Genomic DNA, 16,328 nt, shown 5'->3' on the forward strand with positions numbered 1-16,328 from the left:
CTAACCCTAACCCTAACCCTAACCTAACCCTAACCCTAACCCTAACCCTAACCCTAACCCTAACCCTAACCCTAACCCTAACCCTAACCCTAACCCTAACCCTAACCCTAACCCTAACCCTAACCCTAACCCTAACCCTAACCCTAACCCTAACCCTAACCCTAACCCTAACCCTAACCCTAACCCTAACCCTAACCCTAACCCTAACCCTAACCCTAACCCTAACCCTAACCCTAACCCTAACCCTAACCCTAACCCTAACCCTAACCCTAACCCTAACCCTAACCCTAACCCTAACCCTAACCCTAACCCTAACCCTAACCCTAACCCTAACCCTAACCCTAACCCTAACCCTAACCCTAACCCTAACCCTAACCCTAACCCTAACCCTAACCCTAACCCTAACCCTAACCCTAACCCTAACCCTAACCCTAACCCTAACCCTAACCCTAACCCTAACCCTAACCCTAACCCTAACCCTAACCCTAACCCTAACCCTAACCCTAACCCTAACCTAACCCTAACCCTAACCCTAACCCTAACCCTAACCCTAACCCTAACCCTAACCCTAACCCTAACCCTAACCCTAACCCTAACCCTAACCCTAACCCTAACCCTAACCCTAACCCTAACCCTAACCCTAACCCTAACCCTAACCCTAACCCTAACCCTAACCCTAACCCCTAACCCTAACCCTAACCCTAACCCCTAACCCTAACCCTAACCCTAACCCTAACCCTAACCCTAACCCTAACCCCTAACCCTAACCCTAACCCTAACCCTAACCCTAACCCTAACCCTAACCCTAACCCTAACCCTAACCCTAACCCTAACCCTAACCCTAACCCTAACCCTAACCCTAACCCTAACCCTAACCCTAACCCTAACCCTAACCCTAACCCTAACCCTAACCCTAACCCCTAACCCTAACCCTAACCCTAACCCTAACCCTAACCCTAACCCTAACCCTAACCCTAACCCTAACCCTAACCCTAACCCTAACCCTAACACCTAACCTAACCCTAACCCTAACCCTAACCCTAACCCTAACCCTAACCCTAACCCTAACCCTAACCCTAACCCTAACCCTAACCCTAACCCTAACCCTAACCCTAACCCTAACCCTAACCCTAACCCTAACCCTAACCCTAACCCTAACCCTAACCCTAACCCTAACCCTAACCCTAACCCTAACCCTAACCCTAACCCTAACCCTAACCCTAACCCTAACCCTAACCCTAACCCTAACCCTAACCCTAACCCTAACCCTAACCCTAACCCTAACCCTAACCCTAACCCTAACCCTAACCCTAACCCTAACCCTAACCCTAACCCTAACCCTAACCCTAACCCTAACCCTAACCCTAACCCTAACCCTAACCCTAACCCTAACCCTAACCCTAACCCTAACCCTAACCCTAACCCTAACCCTAACCCTAACCCTAACCCTAACCCTAACCCTAACCCTAACCCTAACCCTAACCCTAACCCTAACCCTAACCCTAACCCTAACCCTAACCCTAACCCTAACCCTAACCCTAACCCTAACCCTAACCCTAACCCTAACCCTAACCCTAACCCTAACCCTAACCCTAACCCTAACCCTAACCCCATGAAGCCCCATGGCCACAGTGAGGTGTAAGGACTGGGAGGGAGGACTCGGCCAGAACCCATACTGGCTCCATGGCTGCTACAGGGCTGCTCCCAGCCCCACCAGGCGGTGTCTATTTAGAACCAGGGAGAAAACCTTTTCCCTGAATTGTCAAAATGTAGTGACCACAAATAGAGGAACTTGGGCCCCCATGCAGTCCTCCTGTGTGCAGGGGTGGCTGGGGCATTGGTGTGCCTGTGCAAGCAGTCCTGGGCTCCACAGTTTCCCTCAACGGGACAGAAGTAGGAACCTGCTCTGACGGCTCCACTCAAGACAGCACCCCCTGATAGAGATGGGGGCAGCCCCTCATGAGTTCCAGACGTCCTGCTGATTCTTGGACACAGCCACGAATCTAAGCTTCTTCATGACCCGGGGAATGATGGGGAGCCAGCCCAGCAGCCTCGGGTCCTGCAGGTCCTCTGAGGCCAGCCCAACAGCTGTGGGTGCCGTGAGTCCTCCAGGGGACAACCCTGCAGCCTCAGGTCCCTCATGGCCTCCGGGTACAGCCCCTCATGAATTCTGGGTGTCCTGGTGACTCTTGGGCATGGCCCAAATCTCAGCTTCATTATGACCAGGGCCAGCCCAGCAGCCGTGGGTCCCACAGGTCCTCCGTGCCCAGCCCCTCATGAGTTCTGGGTGTCCTGCTGATTCTTGGGCATGGCCCGAATCTCAGCTTCTTCATGACAGGAGCAGCCCAGCAGCTGTGGATACCACAGGTCCTCTGGGGGACAGCCCAGCAGCTGAGGGTCCCATAGGTCCTCCAGGGCCAGCCCAGCAGCTGCAGTTCCCACAGGTCCTCCGGGGATAGCACCTTGGTGTGCTTGTGGTCCAGCAGGTACCTGTTCAAGTGGCTCTCGTCGTGCCACATGCCCTCCATCCCATTGGCCAGGTCGACTCCCATCACCTGGTGACAGGCCAAGCTCATTTAGTGAACCTCCACCACCAACCCCCCAAAAAAGGCCCGCATGTAGTAAATGTTGCCCTGGTTCCTGGGGATGTGGGCCTAGGACTGCGGCCGGCACTCGTAGCTGACGTCCTCACAGGCCACCCAGTAGAAACTGGGGTAAAGGGTGCCAGAGAGGGGGGACAGGATCTCCACACCCATGTGGTCACAGAACTTCAGGTGTACATCCACCCACACCAAGTCGTCCACCTCATGGAGGAAGTGCTGTTCCCAGAAGCAGCTGATCATCACCATGCACCGCATGGACACATCCTGCCAGTGTGGGGCACCGCAGACCTCGAGGACCACCACCCTCCGGACCTCCCAGAAGGACACACAGGCCCGGCAGCCGGCTGGTCAGTGATGACGTAGTAGGTGACCCTGTGTCCACCATGAGGACCTCTACCCTCTGGCCTTCCCAGAGGGGCACATGGGGCCCGGCAGCTGGCTGCTCGGTGAAGACCTAGTAGGTGACCCTGTGTCCCACTATGAAGTGCTTCTCCACTGTCTGCAGGAACAGCTCCAGGAAGACCACATATCTACAGGGGCAGTGAACAGGGTAGGAGGAGGGTCACTGCCAGAGGCCGGCAGCAGGACCCCAACCCTGGGGGCTGTGCACGTGTGCACCTTCTTCAAGGGGGCAGGCCCTGGGCTGCTTTAAGCAACAGCCATTCTCCTGGCCTGTCCTGAGCAAGTCTGCCCGTGGGGCCTCCCTACCTTCTGCTCCCAGAGATGGGGGCCATCAGCACCTCATCTTACAAAGGGAAGCCTAAGGCTTAGGAGGTTGGAAACCCATGCAGTCCCACATGGGCTCCAGCATGCTGGAGCCAGGAACATTCCCCCTGTGCTGAGCTCCTGGGCAAACCCACAGGTCCTGTCCCCACCTGCCAGGAGTTGGGCACCTTGGGGCACAGCCCTTGTTTCTGTGCCCTACAGACTGGATAGAACCAGCAGGGCCAGCCACCTGCCCCACTTTGTTTTGAGGGGGATGTCGCTGGCCCCCACAGAGCTGCGTCCACCTCCTATAGAGTCCTCTCTTGAAGGCTACTGGGCATCCTGCTAACAAGGTCCTCAGTAAACCACTGGTATTCCTAGGAGGGGTCACCCTCGAACTCCCCCAGATCAGGTCCAGCCCATGGGCAAGGAAGGGGAAAGAGGACCTCTGGAAGAAGAGGGGGCTTGCTTAGGCCCCAGCCTTGAATCCAAGGGTGTGAGCTTCTGGGTCCAGGTCTACATCTCCCCGGCCCTAAGAAGTTGGGAGTCTTGTCCAACCGCCTCATATGGCTGGTCCCCCTTTGAGGGGACTACCTGTTCCCCACCACGGGGAAAGCAGCTCCCCCATCATCAGGCAAGTGTGGTGAGCCCCTCTGAAACTGATTTTTTGTGCAGACACTAAGGCTACTTCCCTGTGCCTGCCCCATCACTGGCAGGTTAGTAAATTGGTCACAAAGGGAAGGCGGGCACTGCATTTAAATAGGGGACAAGCACACACACACCCAGCAGGCATGAGTCAGGTCATCAGGGGGCCAGTTGAGGCCCAGCCAATGGGGAAACAAGCCAGGCATGAAGTGCGGGGTGGGGGGGAGTGCCCCTGGCAGAGGGCACAGCCAATGCAAAGGTTTGGAGTCAAGCCTGAGGCAAATGTGGGACAACCACACCCCTGGGTGGCCCACAGAGGGGCAGGCCATGGTGGGAGAGGTGAGGCTGGAGAGGATGGGCAGGAGGGGAGCAGACCACAGAGAGGCCCAAAGGTTATGTTCCGAAAAGATCACTCTGATTACTGGAGGAGAATGGGCTCTGTGCAGAAGAGGACAAGGAGACCCTAACCCTAACCCAACCATAACCCTAAACCCTAACCCAAACCCCTAACCCCTATCCTAAACACTAATACCAACCCCAATGAAATCATCACAAAATCAGCAAAATACATTCCTATACCTTTCTTAAAATAGATGTAAGAAGCCAGATCAGAAAAACTTCAAAACCAAGAGCTCATAAATGTATTGTGCACCATAAGCAAGTGTCTCTTCACAAACACCTCAAAGGTTGTTCCATATAGTGAAACCAAGCAATGTTATACACCAAAATAAATTTTTAAATAAAAACATGTGGTCATATTAATTTATGCAGAAAAGGTTCTAACCAAAATCCAATGTCTGTTGCTGACATAAACACTCATGAAAGCAGGATTAAGGGGTAATTTTTTCAATAAATCTATAGCAAACACCACGCTCAGGTCTGAAGATTGACAGCTCTACTCTGAAATCAGGAACAAGGACAGGATGCTGGTTTTCACAGAAGGACAGATACTATATGATTCCACTGACATAAAGTTTCCAGAGACGCAAAGTAGAATGTGGCTGCAGGGGCTGAGGGGAAAGGGGAATGGGGAGTTGGAGTTGGTGTCTCCTGCATAAAGAGTCCACCTCCGGGAGAAGGAAAAAGTTCTGGAGAATGATGTACAACCGTGGGAACTCAGCTAAGGCCAGAGAACTGTGTACCTGAAATGTTTTAAGGAGTCAATGTTATTATGTTTAGTCACAGTGAAAAAATGAATGAGGGACTGATGCATGTCACAAGGTGGGTGGACACTGAAAACAGCCCCAGTGACAGAAGCCACACAGAAAAGTCCACCCAGATTGGAACCATATTGCTCTTTACATCCACCAAGGTTACCCAAATAAGAGAAAGTGTCAGGAGCAGTTCCAGAAAAAGAAAACTGGATCCGAAGGGAAAAGGACGCTTCAGACAGTGGGGCCGGTGGTGACAGTCGAAGTGGGCCTGTGGTCTGGGTTAAAATGTAGAAACCGCGATGATTTCCTCATTCAGGGTTATGTGGTGGTTCGGCGGGACAGTATCCCTGTTTGGGATAAAACACACTGCAGCATCCCATGTGAAGTGACAAATGTGGTAAGGAAACGACAGCTGGGGGGTCTGAGTTTGGAGGTAAAGCGTATTTGTGCTGCGGTGACAGGTTTACTGCACTTTGAAATCATCGCAGAGTCAATTATTCTTCCAAACAACCATGTCAACACCTCCCAGAGAAGCAGAGACGACATCGAACTTTGTGATGGAGGCCAAGCCCTCCCAGATCCAGGTCACCCACCGTGGAGAGGCCACTCGCCCTTGTAGGAGGCCACATGGTAGCAAGAGACTCGTGGGAGGATTATATCCACGGCCCCTGTGTCTTGGGTGCAGTAGAAGCAGTAGGATCTGGAATTCCAATTTTCCACAGTGCTCCACCAAAAACTGGTTAGAACTGTGAAAATGCATGAAGGGAATCCTCAGGAAAGTGGACTGGAGACGCCAGAAGGGGAGGCTGGAGGGGAGCCTACCACTCAGGGTCAGTTACAGGAACAACTGTCAGTTACAGACCCGACCTTAGAACCCCCCACAGGAGAGACTCACCAGGCACAGACCCCAGAGGGGAAAATGTAGGTTTCACCTCCTCCAAGAAGTCCACCCTCCCTGCAGCTCAGCAGGTGACAACCCTCCATCACCTGAAGCCCTGCTTCTCTCCAGTGGACTTTCCTTCAAAACAACCCTCCCAACTTCCCCCACCTTCTCCACGAAATACTGACCAGGTGACAGACCTGTTCTCTCTCTCACACACACACACACACACACACACCCGTGAGACTCTGATGACAGGCATCGAGGGAGACACACGGAGACGGGAAGACACCCCGTGCTCAGGGAAGAACCGACACTGGGAAAATGTCTACTCTCCCCCACATTCTCCTGAAATACTGACCAGGTGACAGACCTGTTCTCTCTCTCTCTCTCTCTCTCTCTCTCTCTCTCTCTCTCACACACACACACACACACACACACACACACACACACACACTCGTGAGACTCTGATGACCGGCATCGAGGGAGACACACGGAGACGGGAAGACACCCTGTGCTCAGGGAAGAACCGACACTGGGAAAATGTCTACTCTCCCCAAAGCCGTCTACACAGTCAGTGCCATCGCTACCAAACTTCCAGCGGGGTCTTCACAGACACCCTGAAGCGGGTGTGGACGCGGGGAGGACCCCGCAGGGCCGAGGCCGGGGGAGCACGAGCACAGCGGCAGCGGCCGCTCCCTGACCGCACACCGCCTGAGGAGCCCCAGGAACCGAATCCGTGTGGCGCATAAACACAGTCGCGCGGACCCCGCAGAGCGGATCCGAGCCCAGAAAGGGGAGACCCGACAGCCCCGCGCACAGCACCGCGGGGGACCCCGCGTCACCGCACACAAAGCCACGGAAACCCCACGGTCTACACAGCGCGCCCTTCCTGTGGGCACGGACCCCCTCAGCAGTCCTCGCTCAGGCGGCTTCTCCTCACCTTCTCCTCCCAGGCGGGTCCTGAGGAGGCCCCGCTCCTGTCGGCGTACACACGGACCCACGTCCTCCACTGCGGGTCCTGAGGAGGTCAGGCTTCTGTCAGCCTGGACGCATCCCCACATCCTCCACAGCGGGTCCTGTCAGCGTGGACGAGGCCCCACGTCCCCCCCCCCCCGCCCCCGCCCCCAAGCCTCCACAGCATGTCCTGAGGAGGCCCGGCTCCTGTCTGTGTGGATGCGGACCCACGTCCATCAGAAGCCCCCACAGGGGGTCCTGAGGAGGTCGGGCTCCTGTCAGAAGGGACGCGCATGCCTCTCACGGCTCGGGGAGCTGGGCTCGGGCGCCCCCTGCAGGCGCTGGACGCAGTGCAAGGTGCGGTGCGCTCAGTTCAGTGGAGACACCTGTCCCCTGCCCTGGATCCAGCGGAATCCATTAAATTTTGGAAATTCACACTGAAATCGAGCCCAATATCCCCTGACATCTCCAGAAATAGGAACAATTACTTGGAAACTATATGTACTTAAATGAAATGCAGATATAAACTTAACAACTTACATCAAAATTCATTCAAAATTGTAGATAAATTTTAAATGCAAAACTATCAAAATATCAAAAAGAAAACATAAAGGAAAATCTACATGACCTTAGTCTTGGTGAGGAGTTTTAACACACAACAGCAAAGGCCAATCCACAAAAGAAAAAAATTGATAACATGAACCTCCTAAAATTAAAACTTCTACTCTGTGAAAGACCTTGCTCAGAAAACTAAAAGCCGAGTCACATGCTGGGAGAAAATATTTGCAAAACACATATCTGATAAGGAATTTGTATTCAAAATATACAAAAAACTCTCAGAACTCAACAAAAAGGAAATAACCTAATTGATAATGGGTAAATATCTGAATGATGCCTAGACAAAGAAGATGTACAGATAATAAGCACATGAAGTATGCTCAACATCTGCTATCATTGGGAAATTACAAATTTAAACAACAGTGAGATAGTGCTGCACACCTATTAGAAATGCTAAACTACAAAAAACAAGAATACCAATTGCTGGAAGGTGAGAAACGACAGCAACCGTCCTTCACGCTGGGGGAATGAACCTACCGCTGCTTCAGAAGACAGTTTGGCAGTTTTTTTCCAAAGCTAAATAAGTCTCACCTTTAGGATCCAACAGTCATGCTTCTGGTATTTAGACAGCTGCTTTGAAAAGCTATTTCCAAACAAAAACTCCAATGCAGTTATGCACAGCAGCTCTATGTCTAGTGGTTAAAATCTGACAGAAATCAGGAGGTACTTCAATAGATGAATCCATAAGCAAACTAGAGTGCATCCATGTGAAGGAAGCAGAATACACCACCCCAAATATGCCTCTTTGGCCCAAGGATTATTTAGGGCTTATTAATTTTAAGAACCAGAAGACACAGGAGAATCTCTGAATACTGAGTAGAGATTGCCATTTGGTTAGTGAAATGTACACAGATAAAGAAAATCTCTGTTTGTAAGGGTATCTCCCTGTCTGTACCAGGAATAGAAGAATGACTAAATCTCAAAACACTCTTACCAAAGGAGAAGGCACAGATTTAAATCTGCATAACAACCATACCCTCCTTTACAGTGCTTGGCCTGGTAATGTCCCTTAACTGGCCTTCCCACCACCCAAAATCTTTGAGTCTTCAGCTGAAGATGACATTTAGGGTGATGGCTGGGCCTTTTCAGGGAGTTACTCTGTTTTCCTGGGTATCTCCCATGTAAACAGGATGTACTCATGTTATTAAACTTCTATTTGTTTTTCTCCTATTTACTATTCAGCAATAAAAAGGAATGAACCATCACCCCATACAATGACATGGATGAATCTTACATGTATTTTCGTAAGTGAAAGTATCCAGTCTGAAAAGGCTACCCACTGTTGACCCCATTTATAGGACATTCTGGAAAAGAAAAAACTACAGATATGACAAAAGGATCATGGGGTAGGGAGCTTGAAGTATGCGATGATATTTTAGTGCTGGATACCTGCCACTGTGCATTTGTCAAAACGCAAACATTTTCACATCCCAAAGAGTAAATCATAATCTACTCAAGTTAAGTTATTTAGGATGTGGGAATGTCACATTTAGGATGTGGGATGTTTGGGCCAAAGGCAGGCTGTCCCAAATGTGCCACTTTGGCATACCAATCATTTTAAATAAAGGTTACTTAAGAGACAGCCTATGTAAGAGGGACGCTCAGACCCTCCTCTGTCCCCCTGGAAGCAGGAAATCAATCTCCATGTGAAGATCTCCCTGTCCCAAGAGGTGAAAAGAATTCTTAATCACCAGAGATGGGAAATTTAGAGCCCAGAGGCTGCATAAACAACCCTTGTTATTTTTGACTAATTTACTAACCCAGCTCGAATTCTGTTTAAAACTCCTTACTAATTGAAGCTCCTAAGGTTGTTTTCTTTCTTCTCTGAATTCCTCACAGATTTATTTTCTCTTTGTCCACAAAGTATAAAACCTGCCTGCCTTGGTCATTTAATCATGTGTACATGATTAAACTTTGTGGGGCCTTTTTCCTCCTCTTAATTAATCTGTCTCATGTCAATGTAATTCCTAGTCCAGCTGGAAGAACCTTGAAATGAGCAAAATTTCTTCTGCCCCTTTAGTGGAATACAGAATATGACAAATAATATAACCGTATTAGAAATATATGAAAAAACACTCACTGCAGGTTGTATGGCAAAAGATGCTGACCTAAGTAATGTTGGAAATGAATGGAGTCTGTAGACTAAAGGAAAAAATGTACTGTACGCACCCAGTGGACTCTATTTCATAAAGTTCCTTCCTATCAGGTTGGTAGCTAACAGTTCTGAAAACACCAAATCCATAATCTGGAATGGAGCAATGAATTAAATACATCGCAGGTGGTGAGAGCCACTTTGTCACTGTTGAAGTAGAAAGTTACAGATCAGCAAAGGGAGAAGATCACAATATGACCAGGTTGGAGACATCAGCATGAACTTATCTTTGACTTAATATGGACACAGACAGTTCCACATGGAAATCTTTAATTAGGTGTGTTTACATAGGCTGGAATGCATGCATATATTGCCTTGCATTGTCTGCCAAGCACATTCAATTCCCACAGGTAAGACTTTAATGCCATTCTCTAATAAAAGGAGCAAGAGCTCCTTGAAGAAATTGCTGACACTAGGACTGAGACAGTAAATGTAGGAGCCAGGATAACCTCGAAGTATCAGAAACTAAGGAAGTACCAAGAAAAACCCCACAAAGATGAAATGATGTCAGTGGAAAACAGGAGCCAATGGAAAGCGCTGGTAAAAATGAATGATTTGTTCAAAAGAAACCATAGGCCCAAAATGGAGTCACTTATGTTAAGAGACCCAGGTCAGCAAACGAGGACTTACTACCTAACCCAACTGCAGTTTCACACACCCCCACCTCTATGTAAACTTTAACCAGTCAACCTGGAAAATGTACTGAATGGCCCCTTCTGTTCCCCTTAGGAGGGCGACCTTGCCTAAAACAATGCATCCTTTGCTAATGATTTCCTTTTTTCAATTCCCCGTCTGCTTTTAAAAGCCTTTCCTTCCATGCAGCTCAAAGGAGTTCCTTTCTATTTGCTAGATGGGATGCTGCCCAATTCATGAACTGTTCAATAAAGCCAATGTGATCTTTTAAATTACTCAGTTGTATTTTTTATTAACAGATTACACAGGTTTTTACAACTGGGGTTGAATAGACCTGTCCTAACAGATTTCCAAATAATAGATGTAGACACTCAGCCATCCATCAAGGAGGAGAAACTAACTCCCCTCTCCTAAAGTGTGTGGGCTCTGCACAGTGTCTTCCTGCTCACAAAGACACACCATACGCACATGGGAAAGAGTAACTTCATGGTGGGGAAGCCTTACCAACACTGCCTCAGCCAGGTGACCAACGTTAACACGGACAGTGACAAGTGTTCCCTTGTTGTACAGTGATGACAGAGCACTTTACCTCTTTGATCTGCTTCCTTGAAACCTACAACCCCAGTCTAACCATGAGAAAAATAAGTAAATCCCAATGCATGTCTATGTACAAAATGCCTGAATAGTCCTCCTCAACATGGTCAAGGTCACTGAAACAAGACAAGTCTGAGGGACTGTCACAGCCAAGGAAAGCCTAAAGAGACGAGATGACCACATGTCATGTGGTGCCCTGCATGGGATCCCAGAGCCAGAAAAGGTAGAACAGAAGGAACCTGAATAAAGTTTGGACTTCAGTAAATAATAATGTATCAATATTTGTTCATTAATTGTGACAATTTTGATGAAAAATAGAAAAAGAGTAGAAATTAAAGGCCAAATAAGAGAAACCTATTGCATCAGACAGGAAGCCTAGAGGAAATGGGTGATTTCCTAATAAAAATGCACATTAACAAAATGGACCCTAAAATAAAGAAAAAACAAGCAGACCAATTAGCCATCCAGGGCCTCTTCCTGCTGCTCGTTCTCCCCTCACTGTTCTGGGGTTTTCCTCTCCCAGGACAGAGAAGGAACAGGGACAGAGCTGTTCTGGAGCTGCCCTGAGACCTGACCCCACTCACTGTCTTCCTCTCCCCCAGCCATGCCCTGCCCAGTGAGGACACCATGCACGGGGAATCTCAGGGATTGTTGATCCTTATGTGTCACCTAGCACTTTTTGGATGGCAAGGGACTGGACACACTTACTGAAGTAAAATAAATTAATATTTTTTAATGGTAGAAATAAATTAATACTTGCAAGAGGCAAGTTTAAGAGTGGGTTTGGACCTGGCAGGCCCAGGGGCTCACACTCTCACAATGTGACCTGGACCCTCTCCAATGCTCCATCCTGCTAAGTGCTCTTGGGTGGCCCCATTCCCAGTCACAGTCTCTCTCACTGCATCTGGGGCCTCCCACAACTCCAGGCTGACTCCCACTCACCATCCATTCTACTGAGAAGGGTTTCTCTTTCCCTTGGGTTCCACGAAAAATCATGGCTTTAAGTGTCTTTGGCCCGGCTTCAGTCACACTCTCATCCTTGAAGCCATCAGAGCACCCAGAGGACAGAGCACGGGCTTGGGTAGACCTGGATCATACGCCCATCTTTGAGGTGGGTGGAAAGTGGGGTCTGCCCTCTGGAACTGTTTGGATGGGAGGCAGGTGAGATGTGATTCCCAAAGGCAAGCTGATGTGCTGGACTTGGGCATGAGAACAGATGCTGGGCTGGGAAAGCAGCAGATTCATATCACTGATGCTTGACTGCACAGCTGTGGAATCTGAAGCCCAAGGAAGCAAGGGGTCACTTAGGTCAGGGGCTGCAGCCACCTGTCCAGTGCTCTTGCTATCCTCCCTGAATGGCAAGATGCTCTTTCACTTGCTGAAAAAGCAACTTTACTGATGCTGCTTAACTCAAGGCTCCTGCCCTGGGCATCTGGTCCTCACATCTCGGAGACTGGAAGGCACACAGACCTCACTAGTGTCCCTGGGAAGAGGGAGACCATGAGTCATACATCCCCCCCACATTAATCACCCATCCCCAAAGAACAAACTAGCTCATTCTCCAGTCTCTTCTCTTTCCTTTCTTTACAAATAATGACACCAAATGTGAGGATGGTAAGGAAATTATTGCTCAGTGAAGCAGTGGGAGACTCAAGATTATTCAACAGCACGAAATCCACACCTGGCAGGCTTTCTAGGGTCATGAGTGTGGCTGTCTGAGACCATGCAGCCTCAGAGAGAAACTGCCCACTGGGAGACATGGGTTCTCCTATATCCTGATTCCTAACAAGCATGCATGTCAAATATTTACATTATAACCAGAGGCCAAAGGACTGTAGGGCCAGTGTGCTGAATGGCTGTTGTGGCCAGAGCCACATTCAATGTCTGGAGGGTTATGACCTCTCTTGGCAGGCTAGGAGGCTGTAAGGGAGGAGTTGCTTGTCTCAACCACACAGATGTTGGGAACGGAAACATCCCAAGGGGCTGTCTACAATGCCCATGGACCTGTTAAATTGCCAGGAGCACAGTCAGCTCAGTAACCGCCTGGGGGTTGTCAAGATCCAGACTGGCCTGAGCTAGAGGACCACAAATGCCTGCCAGGAGGGCCCCACCAGTCTGAAAGAGGGCTGCACATGGGGGCGGGCAGGCCACTGCAGCCAGTCCTATATAAATCCATACGTGTCTACTGAGTGCCCTTGTCAGTCGGGGCTGTGCTGAAACCTGGGGCTGCCCAGGCAGAGTGGGGCCAGCGGCACCCTTCCCATGTGGGAGGTTGGAAGAACCCTGTGTAACCTCTAAGGCCCTCCACACCCTTGACTGCAGTTGAGTTGTGTTCGAAACAGTCAGTGACCAGGCAAACATCTCACACTTCTGTTAGTACCCAGGACTGAGGGGCTGAAGACCAACGCTCCAGCTCAACCTCTGATGCACGTGTGACCCTGGGTGAGTCCTGCCCAACCCGGAGGGCCAGAGAGATTGGGAGGGGGTGGAGAAAGCCAGTTATGCTAACCCTGACCCTGACCCTGATCTCAAGCCTGGCCCTGACCCCAACCCATGCTCCTACCCATAAAATCCTAACCCTAAACTTAACGACATTTTGTTTACACATTCACCACTGATGGACATTTGCATAGTTTTTACATTTTGGCCATTGCTAACATTGCTAGGGATTAGGAGTTCCAGGTTCATGGATTGGGTTCGGATTTGGGGTTCAGGGTTCAGGTTCAGGGTTGGTATTAGGGGTTTGGGTTTGCAGTTTAAAGTTCAGGGCTAAAAGTTCAGATTGGGGTTGGGGTTCAGGGTTCAGGATTCAGGTTAAGGGGTAGTAAAGGTTAGAGGTTGCAAATTTTCTTCAGGTTTTCATCATAGATACAAAATTTCTTCCCGAAGTGTCTGAATCTGAAATCTATTTACTCTGGGTGTCATGAGCAGGTTCAGAGTTAGGGTCCCAGGAACTCCCTACCAAAAGTGTTCTGATGCTCATCTGCCAGGGGCACAGTGGCTGCCCCTTCTCTCAAACATACCCTTTGCAGAGAGGGATGAGCCGATGCTAAATTCGGGATCATTGTGTGATTCATGGAGGTGTAGAACCAAAACCAGGACTCGTGGAATATGAAACAGGAAACAAACAATTCATGGACTCTTTATTCTTCCACAATAACAAAGACCAAATTTAGCTCCCAACAGATTTTGATAATGGACCCCAGGAAGGACTACGGTACTATTGATGCAAAACGAAGAAACCCTTTTAAAATTTTTTAAAAAGAAAGGAAAAGAGTTTCATTTGAGTCCAGGTTAGGACAGCTGCCAAGCATATACAATCTTCACAAAGAAGAGTGCTCAGGGGAAGGAACATTTGGTGTAGGGTTACATATGTTTTTTACATAAATAGTTACAAATCCTCATGACCAAGGACATTCCAGAAAGTTTTATCTTTATGTTTTCAGTATATGCCAGGCTGTGTGACTTCAATCTTATGGGAACCATGTAAGTTTCTTTTTCTTATCTTGTGCTGAGAATGCTCCTTTTTTGGTTTTTTGTTTGTTTTGTCTGTTTAATGAAGCAGATGTACAATGTGTGCTCAGGGCAGAAACAGAGCCCATGCTTTGAAGTTCTGCTAAGTCATTTTGACCTTGGTAAATGTGAAAGTGTAGCTTCCCTGGGAGCCCAGGAGCAAGGCCCACAAACATTAAAAGGAAAAATTTCCTTTATCATTACTCACTACTGGTACCAAAAGAGGGCCCCCTCCCCCAGACTTAAACTAAGAATCACAGGAAGATATTTATTTCGTTGTCAAAAATAAAATTTTATTGAGGCGCCTGGGTGGCTCAGTCGTTAAGCGTCTGCCTTCAGCTCACGTCATGAGACCAGGGTCCTGGGATCGAGGCCTGCATCGGGCTCCCTGCTCACCGGGAAGCCTGCTTCTCCCTCTCCCACTCCCCCTGCTTGTGCTCCCTCTCTCACTGTCAAATAAATAAATAAAATATTTCAAAATAAATAAATAAAACAAAATTTTATTAATAACTAACTGGATGCCAGTGTACAATTTGTGGGGGTGTCACCAACATTTTCAATATGCAAATACATACAATGCAGGCAACGTTGTAACACACGCTCACTGGGGTACCAACTACAAGGAGCACTAATAAGAAGTAATAAACATTTATCTACTATTAAACTCAACAAAAGAACCCTGTATGGGCATTTTATGAGGATACCTATCCATAAGACCTAACATCTCACCATAAGGAATCCATCCATTAGAATCATCAATGACAACAGCCTGCTGACCTCTGTAACCACCCCACCATTTACCTATAGGCTTGTAATACACACTCCAACCACACTTCTCAGCAATAGAACAGGACTGGCCCACTCCCAGGGAACCAATTCTTACACGGACAGATATCTTAAAATCCCACTCCTTGGAAATTCCAGCCATTAGGACAAAGTCACAGAACCCATGCCCAAACTTCAAAAAAGGACAGGCATCTCACCAGCCAGATGCTGCAGATCACTACCACTCTCACGAAGTAACTCTACAGTGGACACCAGATCTGTCCTCTTCCCAGGATTACAAGGGGCACCACATTCTTCCAGTACTCCATGCTTAGAACAAGACCTTTTATTGTTCTTGTCAGTCCTGTGTGCAGGCTCAAAGTGAGCCCTGCAAAAGCCAGACACCATCTTGAGAGCACTCAGCCTCTCATGCCTATCCTAGCAGCCCCTCTCCCCGACTTCTCTACCAACTACGAAATACTTGGAACAAGTCTGGCCATACTCCACCCAAGAGGCACATCTGTGAAATTACGTACAGTGAAACAACACTGACCCCTTCTGAACCTAGGTAAACTGGAGACCCGGGTTGGCCAGGGCTGCAACCCCCACCCCCTACTCCCCACACCCCCTTACCTTGTGTGTTCCACACCCGTTTCCACTTTGCCCATTCTCAGCTATTGTCTCTGCAGAATACTTAATACTAAGCCAGCACCTGGGACCTACTCAATACTATTAATTAATAATCATTTCATCAGCCTCCAGGCATCCCCACGCCATCCCTGCCAGCAAAGGTTCCTCTGCTTCGGGCACTTGGGAACAGAGCCCTGCGGAGGCGTGCTCCATGTGGTGCAAAGGAGGAATGCTGCTCCCAGATTCTCCTGCCAACTCTCCAGAGAAGAGTTTTCAGTGGTATTCCAACTCTAACTTACCTTGTGATGGCACATCCACATGTCCGCAACCCAATAGGAGTGGTATTAATTCAATGACCATGGAGGCCTCAGCTGACTTTAAAAGTGCTTTCTGATTCATTAAATAAGATGATCAGTTGCAGTTTGGGAATTCACTGTAGTTTACATGGCAGTGATGCTCAGAAATGGAGGTGTGAATAT

The 16,328-nt window shown here is 48.8% G+C and overlaps 1 pseudogene; it reads right to left on the minus strand.

Annotated features, from left to right (window-relative positions):
- Positions 1 to 1,957: 1,957 nt before the first annotated feature.
- LOC118533897 (histo-blood group ABO system transferase 2-like) lies at positions 1,958 to 16,169 on the minus strand (annotated as a pseudogene).
- Positions 16,170 to 16,328: the final 159 nt, after the last annotated feature.

The sequence above is a fragment of the Halichoerus grypus genome, chromosome 4 (genome assembly GCF_964656455.1).
Source record: "Halichoerus grypus chromosome 4, mHalGry1.hap1.1, whole genome shotgun sequence".
Taxonomy (NCBI): domain Eukaryota; kingdom Metazoa; phylum Chordata; class Mammalia; order Carnivora; family Phocidae; genus Halichoerus; species Halichoerus grypus.